The sequence below is a fragment of the Nerophis lumbriciformis genome, linkage group LG16 (genome assembly GCF_033978685.3).
Source record: "Nerophis lumbriciformis linkage group LG16, RoL_Nlum_v2.1, whole genome shotgun sequence".
Taxonomy (NCBI): domain Eukaryota; kingdom Metazoa; phylum Chordata; class Actinopteri; order Syngnathiformes; family Syngnathidae; genus Nerophis; species Nerophis lumbriciformis.
The window spans coordinates 20,784,490-20,808,875 of NC_084563.2; the positions used below are offsets into that span (position 1 = coordinate 20,784,490).

The following is a 24,386-nucleotide window of genomic DNA, read 5'->3' on the forward strand; positions in this document are numbered from 1 at the left end:
TGTCATCAGTGTTTGAATCTGACACAAATCTTTATACATCTAGAACAGTGGTTCTTAACCAGGGTTCGATCGAACCCTAGTGAGTTGGGCTCAGGGGTTCGGCGGAGGTCAAGACACACCCGACTCATCGTGTAAATAAAAACTTCTCCCTATCGGCGTATTACGGATACGGCAACAGCAGAAGTCAGACTGATTTGCAGGTGTGTAATTTCTTGTGAGTTTATGCACTGTGTTGGTTTTGTTGTTTGAACAAGGTGATGTTCATGCACGGTTCATTTTGTGCACCAGTAAAAAAACATGGTAACACTTTAGTATGGGGAACATATTCACCATTAATTAGTTGCTTATGAACATGCAAATTAGTAACATATTGGCTCTTAACTAGTCATTATTAAGTACTTATTAATGCCTTATTCGGCATGGCCTTATTATAACTCTAAACCTGGTTCTAACCCTCTAACCCTAACCAAATAAACAAACCAAAAAACATATAACTTTGTCTTGAATTTGAAAAAAACGACTTATACTTATACTCTGAAAAATATGGTACTTATTAATGCCTTATTCGGCATGGCCTTATCATAACCATAACCCTAACCCTAACCAAATAACTCTAAATTAAGTCTTTGGTACTTAGAATACTAAAGTGTTACCAAAAACATATAACTTTGTCTTGAATTTGAAAAAAACATTTTATTTTTCACGAAAGAAGGGTTCCGTGAATGCGCATATGAAACTGGTGGGGTTCAATACCTCCAACAAGGTTAAGAACCACTGATCTAGACATTTTTCGGAGGTCTCAAGAAGGTAACAAATACAAGAATGTGTGTGTGTGTGTGTAAGTGTGTAAGAACGAGAGCAAGGCATCGTCACACACTGTGCAGCTCGGTGATGAGGCACAAAGTTACAAATCAATATTAATAAACGGTAACCCTGGCAACGGGCGAGAGTGCATGAGTCAGAGCTCAGCCAGTCAAAAGGGGACGGCACGTCTAAAAGAGCCAACATGGAGTCCCTATCTCCGAGAAGTAGACAATTATTTTCAACTGGGAGTGTTGTGAGTAAAAAAAAATAAGGATAAAGTTCAAAAAGGCGCACGGAGTTAATTAGTAGCAGATATGCACCGGTATCAAGGCCTTGGTGACCTCAGTGATAGTGCAAAGACTCTCTACTGAGTAAACAACGAGGGGTCACTCACTGCCAAACATCAACGTCAGCCAGGATAGCAATCGTAGATTAGAAGCTCCGAGTGGCTCAATATGCGCTTCCTCGTCGAAGGTTGTTATGGAATTAGTTCAATCATCGCAAGTCAACGTTCGGCGGTAGAAAAAGGTGAAAAGGTCAGCGGCCATGCATCTAATATCATGGTGAATTTGGGGTACTGGAGGGATCAGCATTGATGCTGGCGGCGGGTCACATGTGCACACGTGAGGGCGTGATGGCGGAGGATATATAGGACAATAATATCAAATCGTGTAAGATCTTAGACGACGTTGGATCAACAGGTTAAGGTTATGATAATAGTCCAGGCTATAGCTGAATCATAAACCAATAGAATTGCTTCAGGTATTTTTTTTCCCGGTCATGTCACAATTGTTGCTAGGCAGAATAGAAAAAAAAAAAAAAAAAAAGAGAAACAGGTCTGTGGTTTAAAGTCCCATCGAAACAATGACACAGGTGTAATCCATCCTGTTACCTTGGAAACGGAGCAGAACAAGGACAGGGAAGGTTGACAGGGACATAGTCCTGTACACACAAAATAATTTGGCAATTACATTAAAGATGAGGACTATGCTGAACAAATACACAATTAGGACTATGTGACATGTTCATTAAATAAGAAATAATTAAAATGATGCTGTATGAAATGTAACATATAACAGCATCTATTGTTGGCCACATTTGGCCAGACTGGGTATGCTCCTGCACACTTGACACTTGTTGCTAGGCAAAAATTGGTCCTGCACACTGAAAAATGCTGGGAGGGGTTTCTCTACCCAAATTCTGGGTTGTGCCTGTTGGATCATATTTATGGGTTATTTCTAAGGCATACTTGCCAACCTTGAGACCTTCGAATTCGGGAGATGGGGGGGGGGGGGGGTGTATATTGTAGCCCAAAGAGTTAGGTATGCAAGGGATTCTGGGTATTTGTTCTGTTGGGTTTATGTTGTGTTACGGTGCGGATGTTCTCCCGAAATGTGTTTGTCATTCTTGTTTGGTGTGGGTTCACAGTGTGGCGCATATTTGTAACAGTGTTAAAGTTGTTTATACGGCCACCCTCAGTGTGACCTGTATGGCTATTGATCAAGTATGTCTTGCAGTCAATTTCGTGTGTATGCAGAAGCCGCATACAACATGTGACTGGGCCGGCACGCTGCTTGTATGGTGAAAAAGCGGACGCGTAGACAGGTTGTAGAGGACGCTAAAGGCAGTGCCGTCACGGCACGCCCTTAATATTGTTGTCCGGGTGAAAATCGGGAGAAATTCGGGATAATGGTTGCCCCGGGAGATTTTCGGGAGGGGCACTGAAATTTGTGAGTCTTCCGGAAAAATCGGGAGGGTTGGCAAGTATGTTCTAAGGAGTTGGGTAGTTTTTGCGACCCAACCAATAACCCGGCCAAAGTGAAAGAAAAGTTTTGTATGTACTTTATAAGTTACCTTATAACCCAGACCTGGGTAAATTAAGGCCCGGTAAATTTTTCAATCTGGCCCACCGGACATTGCCAAATAATTTTTTTTGGTATTTAAGATGGTAACTGTAGCCGCCATTATGATGTGCAGTGATGTTTTCAAATGACCGTAAGTCTTGAACTATACAAAGTATTTCAATGGTTGGAATCTGCGCTTTTACATTATATAATAGTTACTATGGTCATCTAATTAGTTACTATGGTAATCTAAGTCACAGCAGCTCAGACGAGGCACCAAGCAGTGTGGGTGGGGAGCGTTTCCACAGAGTGTTTCCAGAGCGGCCAGCCTGAAATGGGTGTCAGGGACAGATGCGGAAGGAGATTTTTACAACAAAGTTTTAAAGCTTAGTGATGTATCACATATAGCAGATTGTAGGTGGGTTTATTTTTTTACCCTTCGCTGTTTGTTGCATTTTTGTTGCGTTTCGCTTGATTGTAAAATATGTGGATGGAGAGGGGGTGTGATGTTCATATGTTGTCATTATCCAGTGTTTTATGTTTTATATAGAGGTCGCAAAATCATCACATCTGGTGATGGCCGACAGCTAAAAAAACTACAAGTTGCAATACCGACGTGCGCCTGTATGGGTAAAGGCTTGACTTCCATTGGGTGAGTCTTTTCTGCGATGAGGTGGCGACTTGTCCAGGGTGTACGCCGCCTTCCGCCCGAATGCAGCTGAGATAGGCTCCAGCACCCCCCCCCCCCACCCCCCACCCCACCCCCCACCCCCGTGACCCCAAAAGGGACAAGCGGTAGAAAATGGATGGATGGATGGGTGAATCTTTTTCCCAGAGTGCATCGCAGCGGCATTTTGTGTTTTTGATTAATTTAGAGATTGATGTATTGTTATTCCGTTGCTACAAATATATTACTTGCTTGTTTGGAACACTTGATTGCAATCAAATCAGTTGTAAGGAGAAAAAATGTTAAATATACCTTTAAGAAGAAGGAAAAGTTGGAACTATGAGTGAGGAATAGCTATGTCCTTGGGTGAGTCCCTCAGATAATCGTGATAGTAAGGTATTTAAATTGTTCATTGTCTTGATTATTTAAGACTATGCTGGATAGACTTCACATTAATCTATAACTCTTGAGATGAACATTTGTGATAGCAGTTCCAAAATCACCCATAAATTGATCTTACAATTGTTCAAAAATACATAATTATAGACTAAATGCAGTGTAGTGTATCAGGTCTGCAAAAGAAAGAATGCGGACAGTTTAACCCAGCGTTGGTTTAGTCCAGGGGTCGGCAACCCAAAACGTTGAAAGAGCCATATTGGACCAAAAATACAAAAAACAAATCTGTCTGGAGCCGCAAAAATGAAAAGCCGTATATAAGTGTTATAATGAAGGCAACACATGACATAAGTGTCTATATTAGCTATAATAGCCTACTATTAAAATAACTTTGTGTCGCAGGCTGAAGCAAATATTTGTTGACAAAAATATTGAAATGTAATATTTATTCTACACATTTTTACAACATTAGAAAACATTAGTAAATCAGAGGCTACTCAGAAGGTGAAATGACTGGAAATGACTGGCTTTTAATGGTCAAATGTATAGATGTGTGTGTCCAAGTTAAGGCTGTCTTCTTTTAATATATTTATTACAATCTTTGGCAAGCTAGGTAATGTTTGCTGTGGTCTGGAACAACATGGCACACAAACAACTATCCGAAATGCAGCCAATATTACAGACAGGTAATGTGTCATGAGACATGCAAAACTAAATTATATGCAAAGAGGATGAAAGTAAACAATATTAAATGAGGTCAAGTATACCTACAAATAAGGTATAATGATGCAATATGTACATACAGCTAGCCTAACTAGCATGTTAGCATTGATTAGCTTGCAGTCATGCACTGACCAAATATGCCTGATCAGCACTCCAACAAGTCAATAACATCAACAAAGCGCACCTTTGTGCATTCACGCACAGCATAAAACGTTTGGTGGACAAAATGAGACAAAAGAGGAGTGGAAGATTTTACATGTAAACAAACTGTTGCGTCACAGTCCACACTATGGTGAGTTCAAGAACCGCCGAAATTAGTAGGACAAAACGATGTTCACCAAATACTCTCATCAGTGAAGCATACACACAAACATATTAAATTGTGGGCTTTCTAACAAATTGGAAGGTTTGTGTCATGTTTGTCCTCAAACAAAAAACATACTAAAACAACCCCCCCACCCATCTTTTTCCATTTTCCATCCTTTTTTAAAAATGCACTAAAGAGCCGCATGCGGCTCGAGAGCTGCTGAGTTGCTACCCCCCGGTTTAGTCTAGTTGCACAGTAGCTGGGTTGAAAACTACCAAAATTGGGTAGTTTTGAACGCAGCAATTTTAAAAATTTGGGTTGAAAAAAATATTCACATCAAAATTAAATTAAAAAATTTACTTACTACTAAAAATTACCTTTATGTAACCTACCCAGTTGCCATGACGACATGTAGTAAAACAAGGACAGGGAGAGCAGGCATAAACATGGCCACAGAAAAAACATTGAGCAAATCACAATAAAGATGACAATTGTAATAGAGGTTCTAAAACAAGTTAACCAAACACAAATTTAATTTGATTTACTCTGTATTAATTATAAATAAAGCACATCAGAATCTGTTTTTCTCATGATGCAAGGTACACCACGGCTCAGCTCATATACGAAGAACTTTGTGCCCTTTTATGCAACCAAACAAAAAATGGAATTGCAATCGAAAAAAATATTTGCAACTGAAAATGTGTTTTTCTCTAAAAGCAAAAAATTAATAATACAAAAACAAAAGGTTGCAAATAGTTATATTTGGTTACAAATCTATTTTGTAATAACAAGTATTCTAACATCACACAACCCCAGCACAAAATTGAAGTTGAGTCATAACCAAAGAAATGATTTGTAACCAAAAAATATTTCCAAAAAAAAAAAAAAAGTTTTTCCAAAATGTTTTATACATCAAAACCATTTTTGTGTTTGCAAATATTTTTTGGTTGCAAATCCATTTTTTCTTTGGTTGCCTAAACACACATTTGTCTTCATGTGTATGCTGCTGCACACTAAAACTGATCAAACTTGTTGCTAGGCAGAATAATGCAGGGCCAATTTTAAAATATGAGCATGCTTTTTCATACAACCTATCCTGTTCCTTTAGCAAAATGTGCAACCTCACGATGCAGAGAAAGGACAGGGAGAGTACCAAATACATCCAAATTGTGGTAACTGCTCTCTATTAAATGCAAAATGAATTAGAATCTATTATGTTTGCCTCTAACTTCCGCACTACTGCGCACAAAAACAGATGCATGTGCAAGAGTATCAGCATGCATTCACACACTCACACAAATTGCTTACTGGGCTGAGCTCCAAACGGCACGATTAATGCGGCCTGTATCACATTTTACTGTAAAACACAGCATAGGGCCTCCAGGGAACACACCAGCTGGAGTCTGCAATCCTTCAAAGTCTGCCTTCAATAATTGAATCAACTTTCCGGCTGGTAAAAAAAAAAAAAAAAAACTTGCTGTAAAGTTAGTCCAGAAGAAGACCTTCATACGCTATTTCCACAAAACCTCATGAATAATTTCATTGGAGAATGGGAATGATTATGACAGCATTCACAACGTATTGAGTGAAGAAACATTTTATTCTTTAGGGGGGAAAAGTGTTTAAATTGCTTAAAATAATATTTTTTAACCCCAAAGCTTTCATTAAAGCACAATTAAGAAAATATCTGCAACAATCGTTTTACACAAATTGTGCACTGTGCTTTAGTACCACACTGATTTATGTTCCATGTTTTTTACTACTGTTAAATAGCATGCCAACATCTCCCAACTTCTTTAAAATTACGATAAAACATGATGTTTTTTGGTAGAGCATGTTATATAGCAATAGTAAATATTTGGTTATACGATCATTTAGAAGTTGGCACACAATATTTAATAACTAAAAGCTATGTTGGACAACCTTGTAAAGAAATAGCACTTCCGAAGAACCCTTGAAACTGGTCATTTCTCAATTGACCTTTCTGCTAAACATCCCACTTCTGACACCAGAATACCTTAGGGCAGGGATCGGCAACCCAAAATGTTGAAAGAGCCATATTGGACCAACAATACAAAAAACAAATCTGTCTGGGGACGCAAAAAATTAAAAGCTTTATATAAGTCTTATAATGAAGGCAACACATGATGTAAGTGTCTATATTAGTTATATTAGCCTACTATCAAAATGACTTTAAAAGCCTTATATAAGTGTTATATTGAAGACAACACATGGTGTAAGTGTCTATATTAGTTATAATAGCCTACTATCAAAATGAATATGTGTTGCAGGCTGAAGCAAATCTTTGTTGACAGAAATGTTGAAATTTAATATTTATTCTCCACATTTTTACAACATTAGAAACCATTAGTAAATCAGAGGCTACTCAGAGGGTGAGATAACTCCTGGAAATTACTGGCTTTTAATGGCCAAAGGTATAGATGTGTGTGTCCAAGTTAAAGGAAATGGCAAGCTGTCTTCTTCTAATGGATTTATTAACATCTTTGGCAAGCTGGGTAATGTTTGCTGTGGTCTTGACCAACATGGCACACAGACAACTATCTGTAATGCAGCCAATATTACATACAGGTAATGTGTTATGAGACATGTAAATATGAAGTATATACAAAGAGGACATAAGTAAAGTAAATTAAATGAGCTCAAATATAGCTACAAATGAGGCATAATGATTATGGGTTGTACTTGTACTTGTATAGCGCTTTTCTACCTTCAAGGTACTCAAAGCGCTTTGACACTACTTCCACATTTACCCATTCACACACACATTCACACACTGATGGAGGGAGCTGCCATGCAAGGCGCTAACCAGCACCCATCAGGAGCAAGGATGAAGTGTCTTGCTCAGGACACAACGGACATGACGAGGTTGGTACTAGGTGGGGATTGAACCAGGGACCCTCGGGTCGCGCACGGCCATTCTTCCACTGCGCCACGCCGTAATATGCAATATGTACATACAGCTAGCCTAAATAGCATGTTAGCATTGATTAGCTTGCAGTCATGCACTGACCAAACATGCCTGATTAGCACTTCACACAAGTCAATAACATCAACAAAGCGCACCTTTGTGCATTCACGCACAGTATAAAACATTTGGTGGACAAAATGCGACAAAGAAGGAGTGGAAGATTTTACACCTAAACAAACTGTTGCGTCACAGTCCACACTATGGTGAGTTCAAGAACCGCCGAAATTAGTAGGACAAAACGATGCTCACCAAATACTCTCATCAGGGAAGCATACACACAAACATATTAAACAGTGGGCTTTCAAACATACTAAAACAAAAAAATTACTTTCACCCCCATCATTTTCCATTTTAAATCCTTTTTAAAAAAATGCTCCAGCAAGCCACTAAGGCAGCACTAAAGAGTCGCTTGAGGCTCGAGAGGTGCGGGTTGCTGACCTCCGCCTTAGAGTAATACACAATTTTAATCCCGATCTACAGGAGTTCAAAACAACTTTACATTGTTCAACCCAAATGTCCCATATTCAGAGTGTCAGGGATCCCTCATATTGGGCACAGTGCAAATGGCCTTGTGGCATCCCACTTCTGACACCAATTTGTCACATAACTCTTAGTAGTAATCTCCTCAATTACATCTCAGCCATTGGGTTAATAAAACCTTTACACTGTCTCACATGTGTCCCTAATTCAGAGTTTTATGGATCCCTCATATTGGGCACAGTGCAAATGGCCTTGTGGCATCCCACTTCTGACATCAATCTGTCACATACCGCTTAGTAGTAATCTCCTCAATTACATCTCGTCCATTGGGTTAATACAACCTTTACACTGTCTCACACGTGTCCCTAATTCAGAGCGTTATGGATCCCTCATATTGGGCACAGTGCAAATGGCCTTGTTGCATCCCACTTCTGACACCAATCTGTTACATAACTCTTAGTCGTAATCTCCTCAATTACATCTCATCCATTGGGTTAATAAAACCTTTACACTGTCTCACACGTGTCCGTAATTCAGAGCGTTATGGGTCCCTCATATTGGGCACAGTGCAAATGACCTTGTTGCATCCCACTTCTGACACCAATCTGTTACATAACTCTTAGTCGTAATCTCCTCAATTACATCTTATCCATTGGGTTAATAAAACCTTTACACTGTCTCACACGTGTCCGTAATTCCGAGCGTTATGGATCCCTCATATTGGGCACAGTGCAAATGGCCTTGTTGCATCCCATTTCTGACACCAATCTGTTACATAACTCTTAGTCGTAATATCCTCGATTACATCTCATCCATTGGGTTAATAAAACCTTTACACTGTCTCACACGTGTCCGTAATTCAGAGCGTTATGGATCCCTCATATTAGGCACAGTCCAAATGGCCTCTTGGCATACCACTTCTGACACCAATCCGTCACATAACTCTTAGTCGTAATCTCCTTGATTAAATCTAGTTTGTTGGGTTAATAAAACCTCTACACAGTCAGTCGCCAGTCCTAAATGTCCCTCATATTGGGCATGACACCTACCTGTGGCTATGTTTTCAAACAAGCAGGCGACATGTACCACTTTTTATGGGTATTTTAGAAGCAGTCCTACAGTGCCTCTATTTTTTTTTTTTGGCACTGAACGAAAAGCATACTTCAAGAAGTTTTTTTCCGTATAGGAGAAATGTTAATCATGACAAATCTGAACGTTATTAAAAACACTACAAAACACCAAAACGCACCAATTGAATTGAATTTAATCAGCCCTTAAGTAATTTACAAGCTACAATATCAAAAAAGGATGTTCCGACCATCTATAATCTGTAACACCTTTTCTGAATTGCAAAGCAGACAACAGAAACATTTTTAGCACGCTGTGTTCTGTTCAATGAATGATGCAAACATAAGAAAATGCATAATTAAATATGTTTTTTCATATCGGAGATACAGCAAAAATAATATGAAGATATTTTTAAAAACAACAACAGATAAATCCAAACAACGGTTCTTTGCAAAAACAGTCTAATCCTATGCGGTGCCAACCTGGTCGTAAAAATGATTGAAAGCAGATTCAGAGGAATGCTTAATCCATTTCATCCAAACAAGCACCTTTTTTGGGTGATCCCTGGACACTGGACAGGAGGGTTTACATTGACAGCTGCACCATGACACCATTACATTGACAGCTGCATTTGTGGAAATTTCAAGGATTTTGTGCAATCACAGTCAACATTTTCTGAACCGAATTATTGCGTGTAGAAGATTAGGAAGGAAGAGGACAAGTATGTTGGCTCTCGCATTTGTACGTGATATTTCGCTTTGACGTCTGCTCGAAGAGCGTATCTTTGGGACAGTTGTGATAAAACCTTTTCTGTTTTCTGCTCCGTTGTCGACCATTTATTTTGTAACTGTCTATTATGGCGAATAATTATGAAACGTATCGCTTTTTGATGACGTCGGGGTTGGATGAATGCAAACTGAGCAAACTGATATATATATATATATATATATATATATATATATATATATATATATATATATATATATATATATATATATATATATATATATATATATATATATATATAGTCGTGGTCAAACGTTTACATACACTTGTAAAGAACATAATGTCATGGCTGTCTTGAGTTTCCAATAATTTCTACAACTGTTATTTTTTTGTGATAGACTGATTGGAGCACATACTTGTTGGTCACAAAAAAACATTCATGAAGTTTGGTTCTTTTATGAATTTATTATGGGTCTACTGAAAATGTGAGCAAATCTGCTGGGTCAAAAGTATACATACAGCAATGTTAATATTTGCTTACATGTCCCTTGGCAAGTTTCACTGCAATAAGGCACTTTTGGTAGCCATCCACAAGCTTCCGGTTGAATTTTTGACCATTCCTCTTGACAGAATTGTAGCAGTTCAGCTAAATTTGTTAGTTTTCTGACATGGACTTGTTTCTTCAGCATTGTCAACACGTTTAAGTCAGGACTTTGGAAGGCCATTCTAAAACCTTCATTCGAGCCTGATTTACCCATTCCTTTACCACTTTTGACGGCAGTGTTGGGTTAGTTACTGAAAAGCAGTAACTAGTTACAGTTACTAGTTACTTCATTTCAAAAGTAACTCAGTTATTAACTCAGTTACTTACACCAAAAAGTAATGCGTTACTGTGAAAAGTAACTATTTAGTTACTTCTTTTCCCCCCCTTTTTTTAAAGCTCCAATTAATGCCCTTTTAGCCTTCATTTCAGTAGTGTTATTGCACTGGAGAATAATACAATGTGTTGATCAACTTGACATGCATTTGCATCACTCAACTCTGCTAAGCCATGTGGTCTACATACAACACACAAAGACAAAGATATGTTACAAAGGCCAATTTGTTTCTGGCCAGAACAAATTGACAAAACTATTTTAAATAGCTGCAACATAACATACATAAGTAACAAACAGCATAATAACAGCATAGCTGTAAAGCAAGAAAGGCACACACTACATACACAAAGTCTAACCAGGCATTTTCTTCCTCAAGTAATTCTTATACAAAATCATGTCTGAAACCCAGAACACTACACATTTCCCCAGTTTTAGTTTAGAGATAAGGAAAGATTGGCCTGGCCCACTAGCATCCCTCTTTATGTTTGTGAACTTTATAGTCTATACATTTAGAGTGATGTGATAATCAAACACTCTAGAAGTCTAGAATGAAAGAGTATATAAGAGAATTGACAGCAACGTTCCCTCTAAGGAGTGCGCATGTGCAATTGCGCACTGCTCAAGCGTCCTCTGCGCACGGCAAATCTATGCCATGCACAAAATCAAATAAAAAAATAAGCGCATAACAATTTTCGACACGACACGGACACGACAGAGAAAACCATTTTCGTCATCATTGTTCAAATATTGTAACGTCTGTCGAGACGCTTTGAGGACATGAATTCCATCCATCACTTTACTGAGCAAAACTCTTTACTGTCGGCCATAAACACATCACCAAAACATTAGTAAAAAAAATTATATCTAGCAAAACTGGTCATTTTCTGCAGTACAAACCAGACCAAAAGCAACTTTGTTATATCAACAGCAGCCGCTCGCTCTCTCACGTGCGCCAACACTTGCACATATGGCACTTAGCCAGTGATGCGTTTACAGCCACACAAAAAGTCGGACAACTCCAACACCACACATAAAGTGTTTTCTTCCTCAAGTAATTCTTATACAAAATCATGTCTGAAACCCAGAACACTACACATTTCCCCAGTTTTAGTTTAGAGATAGGGAAAGATTGGCCTGGCCCACTAGCCCTTTGAGACACTTGTGATTTAGGGCTATATAAATAAAGATTGATTGATTGATTGATTGATTCCAGGTCGTTACACTATGATTTACCAATCAAATGTGTGCTTATTCTAGTGTCATTTATTAGGAATCTTAATTTATAAATATTAATCATGAAATGCTGTTAGTATATTAAATAAATACTAATAAAAATATATTTTTTACAAACAGGAAGTTGCAGGAATGTACACATGATCCCCTGCTTACATCTCATTGTGCAACATGTGAATGTTTTAATGGGAACTAAATGCAATGTCTGAAAGGGGTACAAATTATTTCCAAAGCAGGACCTCCGCCCAGACAAACAATACAAGTACACAGTTCATGAAAAACAATATTTGTTGCTATTGTCATTGTAAGTGGGCCTAAACACTTATATTAGAAATGGAAATGACTGCTGTCATTTGATTATAATAATAAGAGAATGTTGTCTGTCTATCTGTGTTGGCCCTGTGATGAGGTGGGGACTTGTCCAGGGTGTACCCTGCCTTCCGCCCGAATGCAGCTGAGATAGGCTCCAGCGACCCCGAAAGGGACAAGTGGTAGGAAATGGATGGATGGATGGAGATGTAAGTTGTTATTTAGTCAGGTTTGGGACAGGTGTGCTGCTGGTGTAGCCACAGTGTGCACGTCTAAAGTTGCTCACATGGACTCCACTCAATGCTCAGGGACTTTTTGCATTTGCTCACACACATCAACAATTAAAGGGAACATTGATTGACAGAGTGTGTGTACCTTCAACGGTGAATGGTGGTGGTGGAGGTGAAGTGGCATCAGAGTCTCTGTCTCTCTTTACTAGCTTCGTCGAAGCATGTTGCTATGTAGCTTGTTTCAGCAGATTTGAATTGCTGTTTTGGGCAGTAGATGGCATCTTTGATCCAAAGCACAATTTACATTTAACTAAAATGTTATTTTCTTTGTGCTCGACAAAAGAAAAGTAGTGAAAATATCTCCATGTTAGCAAACTCGACTTCTGGCTCCGCCATGATCAGACACGCCCCCCCCTCGCTCCCCACACTCACACTCAGACACACCCACACAGAGCGCATGTCTCTCTCTCTTCTCCGGCTTGTGACACAAGAAGAATCAGAACGACACAGCAGCCCTCCGATAAAACACACTTTATACTACATAAAAAGTAACGTAAAATAACGCAGTAACGCATCATGTAGTAACGGTAACGGAGTTACTGAATATAAAAAAATAACGCGTTAGATTACTAGTTACCGCCGAAACTAACGGCGTTACAGTAACGCGTTACTTTGTAACGCGTTAGTCCCAACACTGGTTTTGGGTCATTGTCCTGTTGGAACACCCAACTGCGTCCAAGACCCAACCTCCGGGCTGATGATTTTAGGTTGTCCTTGTTTTTCATTGTCCCATTTCTGTAAAGCACCAGTTTCATTGGCAGCAAAACAGGCCCAGAGCATAATACTACCACCACCGTGCTTGACGGTAGGTATGGTGTTTCTGGGATTAAAGGCCTCACCTTTTCTCCTCCAAACATTTTGCTGGGTATTTTGGCCAAACAGCTAAATTTTTGTTTCATCTGACATCACATGGACAAAGATAAGACCTTCTGGAGGAAAGTTCTGTGGTCAGATGAAACAAAAATGTAGCTGTTTGGCCATAAATTCATAAAAGAACCAAACTTCATGAATGTTTTTTGTCATCACTGCAGATGCCACATCGATCTCAAGTTCCACTCTTCCGTCACTCGTGAACAAAACTCTGAGGTACTTAAACTCCTCAACTTGGGGAAAGATCTCCTCCCCAACCCAGAGAGGGCACTCCACCCTTTTCAGTGCGAGAACCATGGATTCGGACTTGGAGGCACTGATTTTTGTCCCAGTTGCTTCACACTCGCCTGAGAGAGCTGAAGATCCTGACCAGACGGAGCCAGCAGGCCCACATCACCTGATGAAAGCAGAGACCTTATAAACTTAGACTTAGACTTCCTTTTTATTGTCATTCAAATTTGAACTTTACAGTACAGATAAGAACGACATTTCGTTGCATTAGCTCATGGTAGTGCAGGATAACAAAATCAATAAGGTGCAGATATAAATAAATATATTACTGTACAGATAATTATATTGCACTTTTGCATATGCATCCAGGTTTATGGATGTATGTTATATTGTCTTTATATTCCAGCGAGTTAATCCATTTTTGGGGGTTATTGAGGGCATAAATTATGATGCGTTCAAGAGTCTTACGGCCTGAGGGAAGAAGCTGTTACAGAACCTGGAGGTTCTGCTACGGTTATCTTGCAGCCACCAAACCGGATCCCATTCAGGCCCCGACTGCGCCAAGAGAGTCTGTCCATAAAATGTTATGAACAGAACAGGTGACAAAGGCCAGCCCTGTCGGAGTCCAACCCTCACTGGAAACGAGTCCGACATACTGCGGACCAAGCTCTGACACCAATCACACAGGGAGAAGACCACCACAATTAAGAGTGGTCATTGTTCGGTACTTTATTATTACCGGTATACCGTACAACCGTAGTTTGCAAATGTCTTTGTACACACAAGCATTTTAGTAGATCAGGCCCCTAAGTATCGCACTTCTGACACCAATTTGAGCCGGAACATGTTTTTTTAAGGTGCTTTTTTGAAACAATGCAGAAAGTAAGTAAACTTGAGAAATGTTGGTGGTCATTGCAGCAGGTGGTCATGTTGGTGCATTGTTTGGCCGCCAGCCAGTGATGTGCACAGTGTGACTTCTGGCTGTGAAGAGACACTCTTGTTCCAGCACCGCAGTGTTCTGGACATTCACCATGCGGCTTTGCGGCCTCCCCGTGTGTTTGTGTGTGTGTGTGTGTGTGTTTTCTTCTGCCAAATTCCAAACAGCTGAGAGACTCACCCAGCTTGAGGTATCAGTGAAGAGCATGGTAGGTGACGGTGACTGGAGGCCTGATAACAGGAGTGAGCGGTTGTGTCAGACAACTAATCCGCCGTTTTTCAAAGTTATCTGTGTGTTTGTTTCCTGTCGGGATGAAAGAAGAAACGCAGCTTAGTGGTGGTGTGAGCAAACACAGAGTGTGTATTCGTGTGTTATCTTGCACAAATGGCAACACATTTCTCATCTTCTTTTCCCCCCAATCAAGGGCTGGGTGATAAAAGGATACCAATATGTATCGCAATAAACACATAGTTGATATCAATATAAAATGCGTTCGATACAATATTCAATATACACTATATTGCCAAAAGTATTTGGCTACCTGCCTTGACTCACATATGAACTTGAAGTGCCATCCCATTCCTAACCCATAGGGTTCAATATGATGTCAGTCCACCTTTTGCAGCTATTACAGCTTCAACTCTTCTGTGAAGGCTGTCCACAAGGTTGCGGAGTGTGTTTATAGGAATTTTCCACCATTCTTCCAAAAGCGCATTGGTGAGGTCACACACTGATGTTGGTCGAGAAGGCCTGGATCTCAGTCTCCGTTCTAATTCATCCCAAAGGTGTTCTATTGGGTTCAGGTCAGGACTCTGTGCAGGCCAGTCAAGGTAATCCACACCAGACTCTGTCATCTATGTCTTTATGGTCCTTGCTTTGTGCACTGGTGCACAGTCATGTTAGAATAGGAAGGGGTTCGCTCCAAACTGTTCCCACAAGGTTGGGAGCATGGAATTGTCCACAATGTTTTGGGATCCTGGAGCATTCAAAGTTGCTTTAACTGGAACTAAGGCGCCAAGCCCAACAACAACCCCACACCATAATTCCTCCTCCACCAAATTTCACACTCGGCACAATGCAGTCCGAAATGTACATGTTTTCCTGGCAACCTCTGAACCCAGACTCGTCCATCAGATTGCCAGATGGAAAAGCGTGATTCATCACTCTAGAGAAGGCGTCTCCACTGCTCTAAAGTCCAGTGACAACGTGCTTTACACCACTGCATCCCACGCTTTGCATTGGACTTGGTGATGTATGGCTTAGATGCAGCTGCTTGGCCATGGAAGCCCATTCCATGAAGCTCTCTGCGGACTGTACGTGGGCTAATTGGAAGGTCACATGAAATTTGGAGCTCTGTAGCAACTGACTGTGCAGAAAGTCGGCGACTTCTTTGCACTATGCGCTTCAGCATCCGCTGACCCCTCTCTGTCAGTTTACGTGGCCTACCACTTGGTGGCTGAGTTGCTGTTGTTCCCAAACTCTTCCATTTAGGGGTGAGGAAATTTCACGACTGGATTTGTTGCACAGGTGGCATCCTATGACAGTTCCACGCTGGAAATCACTGAACTCCTGAGAGCGGCACATTCTTTCACAAATGGTTGTAGAAACAGTCCCCATGCCTAAGTGCTTGGTTTTATACACCTGTGGCCGAGCCAAGTGATTAGGAAACCTGATTGTCATCATTTGGATGGGTGGCCAAATACTTTTGGCAATATAGTGTATGTTTATATTTTGGTCGGAAAAAATCAGAAATGAACATAAAGTCACTCGTGCTTTGGGAGGCCAGGAAACAGGAAGTATCACTGAGCAATGGGAGGGACACGCTAGCAGCCAATCACGTAACAGTATCAACTACAAAGGTTGGTTGCGCCGTCTTTCTGTCTCGCTGCGGGTTCTCTGCATGGAGTGAGAAGAAAAAGTGTAATATCTTGACACATCAACTCAATAACAGAAACTTGTAATTAGTTATTTTTGGTTTTAATAAACATCCTGACACTTTCATTGTGTCGGTTTGATGAGTAGCTTCCCTTACTACTCTGTGTAGTGTTCAATATACCGTATTTTTCGGAGTATAAGTTGCACCGGAGTATAAGTCGCACCTGCTGAAAATGCATAATAAAGAAGGAAAAACACATATATAAGTCGCACTGGAGAATATGTCGCATTTTTTGGGGGAAATTTATTTGATAAAACCCAAAACCAAGAATAGACATTTGAAAGGCATTTTAAAATAAATAAAGAATAGTGAACAACAGGCTGAATAAGTGTACGTTATATGAGGCATAAATAACCAAGTGAGAACGTGCCTGGTATGTTAATGTAACATATTATGGTAAGAGTCATTCAAATAACTATAACATATAGAACATGCTATAAATCCGATGAAATCTTGTACGTCTAGTCTCTTACGTGAATGAGCTAAATAATATTATTTGATATTTTACGGTAATGTGTTAATAATTTCACACATAAGTCGCTCCTGAGTATAAGTCGCACCCCTGGCCGGCCAAACTGCAACTTATAGTCCGCAAAATACGGTAGCTTATACACTACTGCCACCTAGTGTCCCAAATCTGCAACTGCCTTATACTATAATTATTTTATTACCTTATTCTACCTGGCTGCCAGACACCCTCTCCACTGATTAATAGCACCCTTGGTGAGTTGGAAATTAATGCACTGTATTTATCGGCAGGCTTAAATAAGTCATAGAAAGTATCAATAATTACTGGTATCGAGCAATATAAAAAAATAACGTATATCGTGATATACTTTTCAGCCATATCGCCTAGCCCCGGGGTCAGCAAACCTGTGGCTCTCAAGCCGCATGTGGCTCTTTAGTGCCGCCCTAGTGGCTCCTTGGAGCATTTTTAAAAAAGGATTGAATATGGAAAAAGATGGGGGAAAAATTATTTTTTTGTTTTAGTATGTTAGAAAACCCTCTGTTTGATATGTTTGTGTGTATGCTTCACTGATGAGAGTATTTGGTGAACATTGTTTTGTCCTACTCATTTCGGCGGTTCTTGAACTCACCACAGTGTGGACTGTGAAGCAACAGTTTGTTTACATGTAAAATCTTCCACTCCTTCTTTGTCTCATTTTGTCCACCAAACGTTTCATGCTGTGCGTGAATGCACAAAGGTGCGCTTTGTTGATGTTATTTACTTGTTGGAGTCCTAATCAGGCATATTTGGTTAGTGCATGACTGCAAGATAATCAATGCTAACATGCTATTTAGGCTAGCTGTATGTACATATTGCATCATTATTCCTTGTTTATAGGTATATTTGAGCTCATTTAATATCCTTTACTTTTATCCTCTTTGTATATAATTTAGTTTTGCATGTCTCATGACGCATTATCTGTATGTAATATTGGCTGCATTTCTGATAGTTGTTTGTGTGCCATGTCGTTCCAGACCACAGCAAACATGGCCTATTTTCAGAATCAGAATCAGAATCAGCTTTATTGTCATTTCGCAAGGTAACGAGATTGAGGCCATTCCATACAGTGCGATGTGTGCATGCTAGAAAAACAATGTGCAAATATATAAAAATTTAAAAAAATGTAGAAGTGCAATGAATATGGTGTGAAATGAATATATACATGAAAAAACAAAACAAAAACAGGGTGGTTGGTGGAATGGGTTATTGCACCGAAGAGAAGGCAGTTATGAGGGACAATGGGGCAGTCCGTTCAGGATGGTTATGGCCCTGGGGAAGAAGCTGTTCTTTAGCCTGTTTGTTTTGGTTTTAATGCACCTGTAGCGCTTCCCAGAGGGCAGCAGGTGGAACAGGTCAGAGCCAGGGTGGGTGCTGTCTTTGATGATAGCACTGGCCCTGTTGAGGCAGCGGGAGGTGTAGATGTCCGTCAGAGAGGGGAGAGGGCGGCCGATGATCTTCTGAGCCGTCTTGACCACTCTTTGCAGCCTCTCCCTGTCTGCTGCAGTGCAGCTGCCGTACCATTCCGTAATACAGTAGGTCAGCAGGCTCTCGATGGACGAGCGGTCAGCAGCAGGTCAGGCTTCAGGTTGTACTTCCCGAGGACTCTAAGGAAGTGTATCCGTTGCTGAGCCTTCTTGATGATTGATGTGGTGTTGACTGTCCAGGAGAAGTCATTAGAGATGTGGACTCCAAGGTACCTGAAGGTGTGGACCCTCTCTACACGCTCGCCGTTGATGTAGAGGGGGGCAGGGTCGGTGCTGCTCCTCCTGAAGTCGACGATGATCTCTCTGGTCTTGCTGGTGTTGAGAGCGAGGTTGTTCTCCGAAGACCAGGCCGTCAGCTTCAGGACCTCCTCTCTGTAGGCAGCCTCGTCACCCCTGGAGATGAGCCCGACCACTGTGGTATCGTCGGCAAACTTGACGGTAAGGTTGTCACTGTGGGCCGGACTGCAGTCATGGGTGTAAAGGCAGTAGAGGAGGGGGCTCAGCACACAGCCCTGTGGGGAGCCGATGCTCAGCGTGCGGGAGGATGAGAGGTGCGGGCCAAGTCTCACATTCTGGGGTCGGTCCGTTAGGAAGTCCCTTATCCAGGCGTTTGTGATAGGGGGGAGGCCAAGAGTGTCCAGTTTATTGCAGAGTCTGTCCGGAATTATTGTATTGAAGGCAGAGCTATAGTCCACAGAGAGCATCCGGACGTAGCTCTGCTGCTGCTCCAGGTGGTTCAGAGCAGAGTGGAGAGCAACAGCGATGGCGTCCTCTGTGGACCTGTTCGCCCGGTATGCGAACTGGTGGGGGTCGAAGTCTGGAGGGATATGGTCCTTGATGTACTGGAGAACAAGTCGCTCGAAGCACTTCATGATTACCGGAGTGAGGGCCACTGGTCGGTAATCATTCAGGCTGGTGATGGGAGACTTCTTCGGCACCGGGATTATTGTAGATGACTTCAGGCAGGATGGGATGACCGCCTGAGCCAGGGAGAGGTTGAAGATCCTGGTGAGGGGGGGAGCGAGCTGGTGGGCGCACGTCCTGAGCACCTTTCCAGGTACTCCGTCTGGTCCGGTAGCCTTCCTGGGGTTCACAGCCAGGAGCGCTCGTCTGACACTGTGCTCCTGTACAGTGAGTGGAGTGGCGCCGGAGCCCGGTGGGGGGGGCGGGGGCAGGGCTGGAGCAGATGAGTGTCGCTGGGGGGTTTCGAAACGATTGTAAGATTGTAATAAATCTATTAAAACAAGACAGCTTTAACTTGGACACACACATCTATACCTTTGGCCATTAAAAGCCAGTCATTTCCAGGAGTTATCTCACCTTCTGAGCAGCCTTTGATTTACTAATGGTTTCTAATGTTGTAAAAATGTGTAGAATTAATATAACATTTTAACATTTCTGTCAACGAAGATTTGCTTAGGTCTGCGACACATAGTCATTTTGATAGTAGGCTATTGTAGCTAATATAGACACTTACATCATGTGTTGCCTTCATTATAAGACTTATATACGGCTTTTAAAGTCATTTTGATAGTAGGCTATTGTAGCTAATATAGACATTTACATCATGTGTCGCTTTCATTATAAGACTTATATACGGCTTTTCATTTTTTGCGGCTCCAGACAGATTTGGGTAAGTCTGCCTTTTTTTAATCGCTCTGACAATGTAGTTCGTAAAACACAGTTTTGTGAACATAAGTGTCATTTCTGTCCATTATAACCTTTCTTGAGTTTATATGAGTCATAGTTTACACTTTTTGAATTGTTTTGTTAACGCGTGGACTTTATTTCGTCAAGTGTGTTTTGCGTGACACGGCCACAAATATGTTGGTAGCCATGAGGCTAACGGACGAGCTAACTTTTTTGTTTGTTCTCCGATACATGATGCAGGTGTTTTGCACTCTGAGAAGCCAACGTTTGTCCGCTATCATCAGGTACCCTTTATTTTTCATTATTTTACATGTTGGTTTGTTAACCTGTGGACTTTAATTCGTCAATTGTTTTTTGTGTGACAAGGCTAACGAGGAGCGAACTGTGGTACCAGTACCGGTACCAAAATGTATTTCGATACATTTAGGTACTTTTCGATACTTTTCTAAATAAAGTAGACCACAAAAATTATTATCATTGGCTTTATTTTAACAAAATAATCTTACGGTACATTAAACATCTGTTTCTTATTGCAAGTTTGTCCTTAAATAAAATAGTGAACATACTAGACAACTTGTTTTTTATTAGTAAGTAAGCAAACAAAGGCTCCTAAATTAGGACGAGGATTGGTGAATTTGAAGTAGCTACAACACTGCAGACTGCGGATGGACTTTAGCCGCTATGCTAGCTAGCCATGTCTTTCAATGGAACATATAAAATGTTGGTGTTGTTTACTTGAGTGATACTGCCATCATAGTGCAGTATACATGTATCTCTTATGTTTGACTGCCATCTACTGGTCACACTTATCATTACACCATGTACCCAATAAAATGGCTTCAAGGTCGGTAAGCAAAACCAGAATTATTCCGTACATCGGGTTAAAAGGCGCACTGTCGAGTTTTGAGAAGAAGAAAAACAATTTTTAAGTGCGCCTTGTAGTCCGGAAAATACGGTTATTTACTACCATTATTATCATTGAAAATGTAATGTAAAACTATATAATACGCATGTAAAGAACTCAGAAAATGTTTCACAGTTGGCAACTCTATCCTGTTGCCACGCCCCTTCAGGTGATATACTTGCGGTGTTGTGACCTCCGTCACGTCAAAAATACACCTTCTCGCTGGCTACTATTAAATACTCTACCACTGCAACGGCTTTGGAACTAACAGTGTTCAATGTGTAATCATCCAAATATAGTTGGCAGCAAAGTGGACAGCCGTCAACGTTGTGGCTCGGAGAGCGAACGCAGGCGACAACAAGTAAGCAAGCTGTATGGTTCGCTAATTAGCGATCGTCTCCCCGTTCTGCAATTCTAATAAAGTATATGATTGATTTAATGATTGATGATTGAATTCAGTGTAGCGTTTAGGCAAGAGGAACAGCGAGTACAAATTTTAGATCATATTTTTCTTGATACTTCATTTAAAAAAACACGGAAGTGATATTTTGACGAGAAAATTAATTTTTTTAAACGCAGGGAAATTTCACATGCCTGCTGACTTGCCGACATCTATCATGGTCTTAAAGTGTAACAAGAAGTTAACCACTCGTGCTGTTAAGACATAAAAACAATAATAGCACTCAGAATGAACCACAATGATGAAGCTAAACGTCAACTGTTTATATTAAGACAGGTAAACAATACACCACTGTTATTTCTTGAATGGAAAATGACAGAGGTGTTAAGGAAAAAAAGAGTTGCATTTCAGATTTTTTTGACATTCTTTGTTTTATCAACAGTCGAACTACTGAAACTCACTGGTCACGCCATAAAGAGCCAACACTCAGCTTCCAAACAATGCGATGGTTCAGCGTGGCGCACAGGAAGTTGTTGACTTGAGGCACCTAAAAACACCCAAATAAGGAGGTCAGTAAACAGGAAACACACACACACACACACACACACAGACACATGCACACACACACAAAGGAAGGCACCTGGTCGAAGAGCGTGTTGCCTTCAGGGACCCCAGGCCAGCACATAGTCGTGCTCATGCTGTGTTGTTTCCTATTGATTCACAGGGTTTCCTCATTGACGGATATCCTGTGTGAATCTGACATTGTCTCGGCCCCTTTGTGCGGCCATATCTATAATTGGTATCGTTCATTTCACTTTGGAATTTTCTCCATTTGAATAAGGAAGCTCATGTGGAATGCTTTGTGTTTGCTGACCTTCACGGCCAGCCCAAGTGGTTGCACAGAAACGTGCACACACACACTTCTGGAAAGACATGGCTCCAACTTGATTATTCCAAGGAGTTCTTTTATTTCTTGCGAGTAATGAATATGTTTTAGGCAAAGTGATATGCATGCGGGGGAAAAGAAATCATGCAGAAATTCCCGAAAGAATCGGGTATCTGCCAGATTAATCAGCAAACAACTTCTGCTTAGAGAAGCAATTTTTTTGTGCTTATGAAAAATGCAAATCTACTGTATATATTTTTTATATAAATTAAAAAAAATATATGTAATAAATGTATACTTCATTACAATTTTTCCCCCTATTTTTAAAGATAATAACCCTTTTTTATGATAAGAAAAACAGAACTGCACCAATTTTGTTAAGATGAGTGGTACTAATACTAATACTGGTATACCGTACAACCCTACATCATAAATGTCCCTTTCTATCAGTACAACTGTGTGCGAGCGTTTTAAGTGTTGTGTCACGGCTCAAGTCCTCCTTGACCTCTGACCCAAAGTGGCTACTGGTGAGTATTTAGTCACTAAACTGTTCGAAAAGTGAAGAGAACGTAAGATAATAAGGAAGTGTCATTTGGAGATGTTTGGGTTGGACTTCTGACTCTAAGAACAGATTCAGTGTTCACATGCAGGAGTTCATGAGATGCTTGAGAGTGGATTAGTGCCTAACTCGATCTCCTGACCTTTCAATGGAAGCCAGGAGGGGGTAAAAAAAACACAAAACCTGCAGAAGCACATTCCTCTTTCCCTCCGACACTTGTAAAGTGCTCTACCTCATGACAAAAGGAGCCGTGCATGTCAAAGGCGACCAGTCGAGTCAAGCAGTGACGTCAGAGGGGACGTTAAATCCATGAGCTGCTTTCACAAGGCGGATATGGCCCCTATGAAGAGTTTACGTGCTGCCACTTCTCCTTTTTCTTCGCTTGGTGACCTCATGCCTGCCCCTGTCATGGGGCAATGAAGGAAACCTCACCCAGAAAGACTTTATTTGAGCTAAAAAAAACGTCATCAATCAAATCAATCAAAGTTTATTTATATAGCCCTAAATCACAAGTGTCTCAAAGGGCTGCACAAGCCACAACATTTTCGGCTCAGATCCCACATCAGGGCAAGAAAAAACTCAACCCAATGAGAAACCTTGGAGGTGACCGCAGATGTGGGGGTTTGAGCAGAACATGTCTTATTGCTGTTCTGTATTTGGGTGTTTCAGTCGTTTAAATAGAGATATAGGAAATAGCTTTCATAGAGTCCCGAAAGAAGTGGTTCATAAAGGTAATAAAGTCAGCGAGAAAACGAAATTACGTCAAAGAAAATAGCTGTTAAAAATATCACTTTAATCATCTTGTGGAATACAATCTGACCGCTCGTGTCTGCAGCGATCACTTTGTAAAAAAATTTAACATTTGATTTGTTCGAGAAACTTTCTGTGTTGCATTTAAGTTTATTTTCTGCTGTATTAATAGTGTTTGAGAGCAGAACTAAACGTAAAAAAAGGACAAGGGATCGCATTACTTTGTATTCTTTTTTGGTTGCTATGTCTAAATATAACTACTGTGATCGACGTTGTGGAAATGTCTCACGCCTACGTAATGGTTGACGCACGCACAGGCCGTAGTTGTTAGGGCGTTGCCAACATTTGATTTTAACAATGTAAAAAAAATCGGGGCATGGACACAAATTAACTTTTTCGCCAATTATTTAGAGCTTCATGATTATGTCAATATTTGTGAGGACCTTGATTAATTAATCTATGCCAGGGGTGTCTAAACTACGTGTTCGTTTTGGCCCACAAAGCGAGTTTAATTTGGCCCGAGGGGTGCCACCAAATTAATATTAAATATCTGACTG

The 24,386-nt window shown here is 40.6% G+C and overlaps 1 protein-coding gene across 1 annotated transcript in view; it reads right to left on the reverse strand.

Annotated features, from left to right (window-relative positions):
• xpnpep2 (X-prolyl aminopeptidase (aminopeptidase P) 2, membrane-bound) overlaps positions 1–14,950 on the reverse strand; it is a 54,963-nt gene extending 40,013 nt beyond the window's left edge. The window contains exon 1 of the mRNA XM_061976773.1: positions 14,933–14,950. The gene's annotated coding sequence lies outside the window, so the exon portion shown is untranslated. The remainder of the gene's footprint in view (positions 1–14,932) is intronic.
• Positions 14,951–24,386: the final 9,436 nt, after the last annotated feature.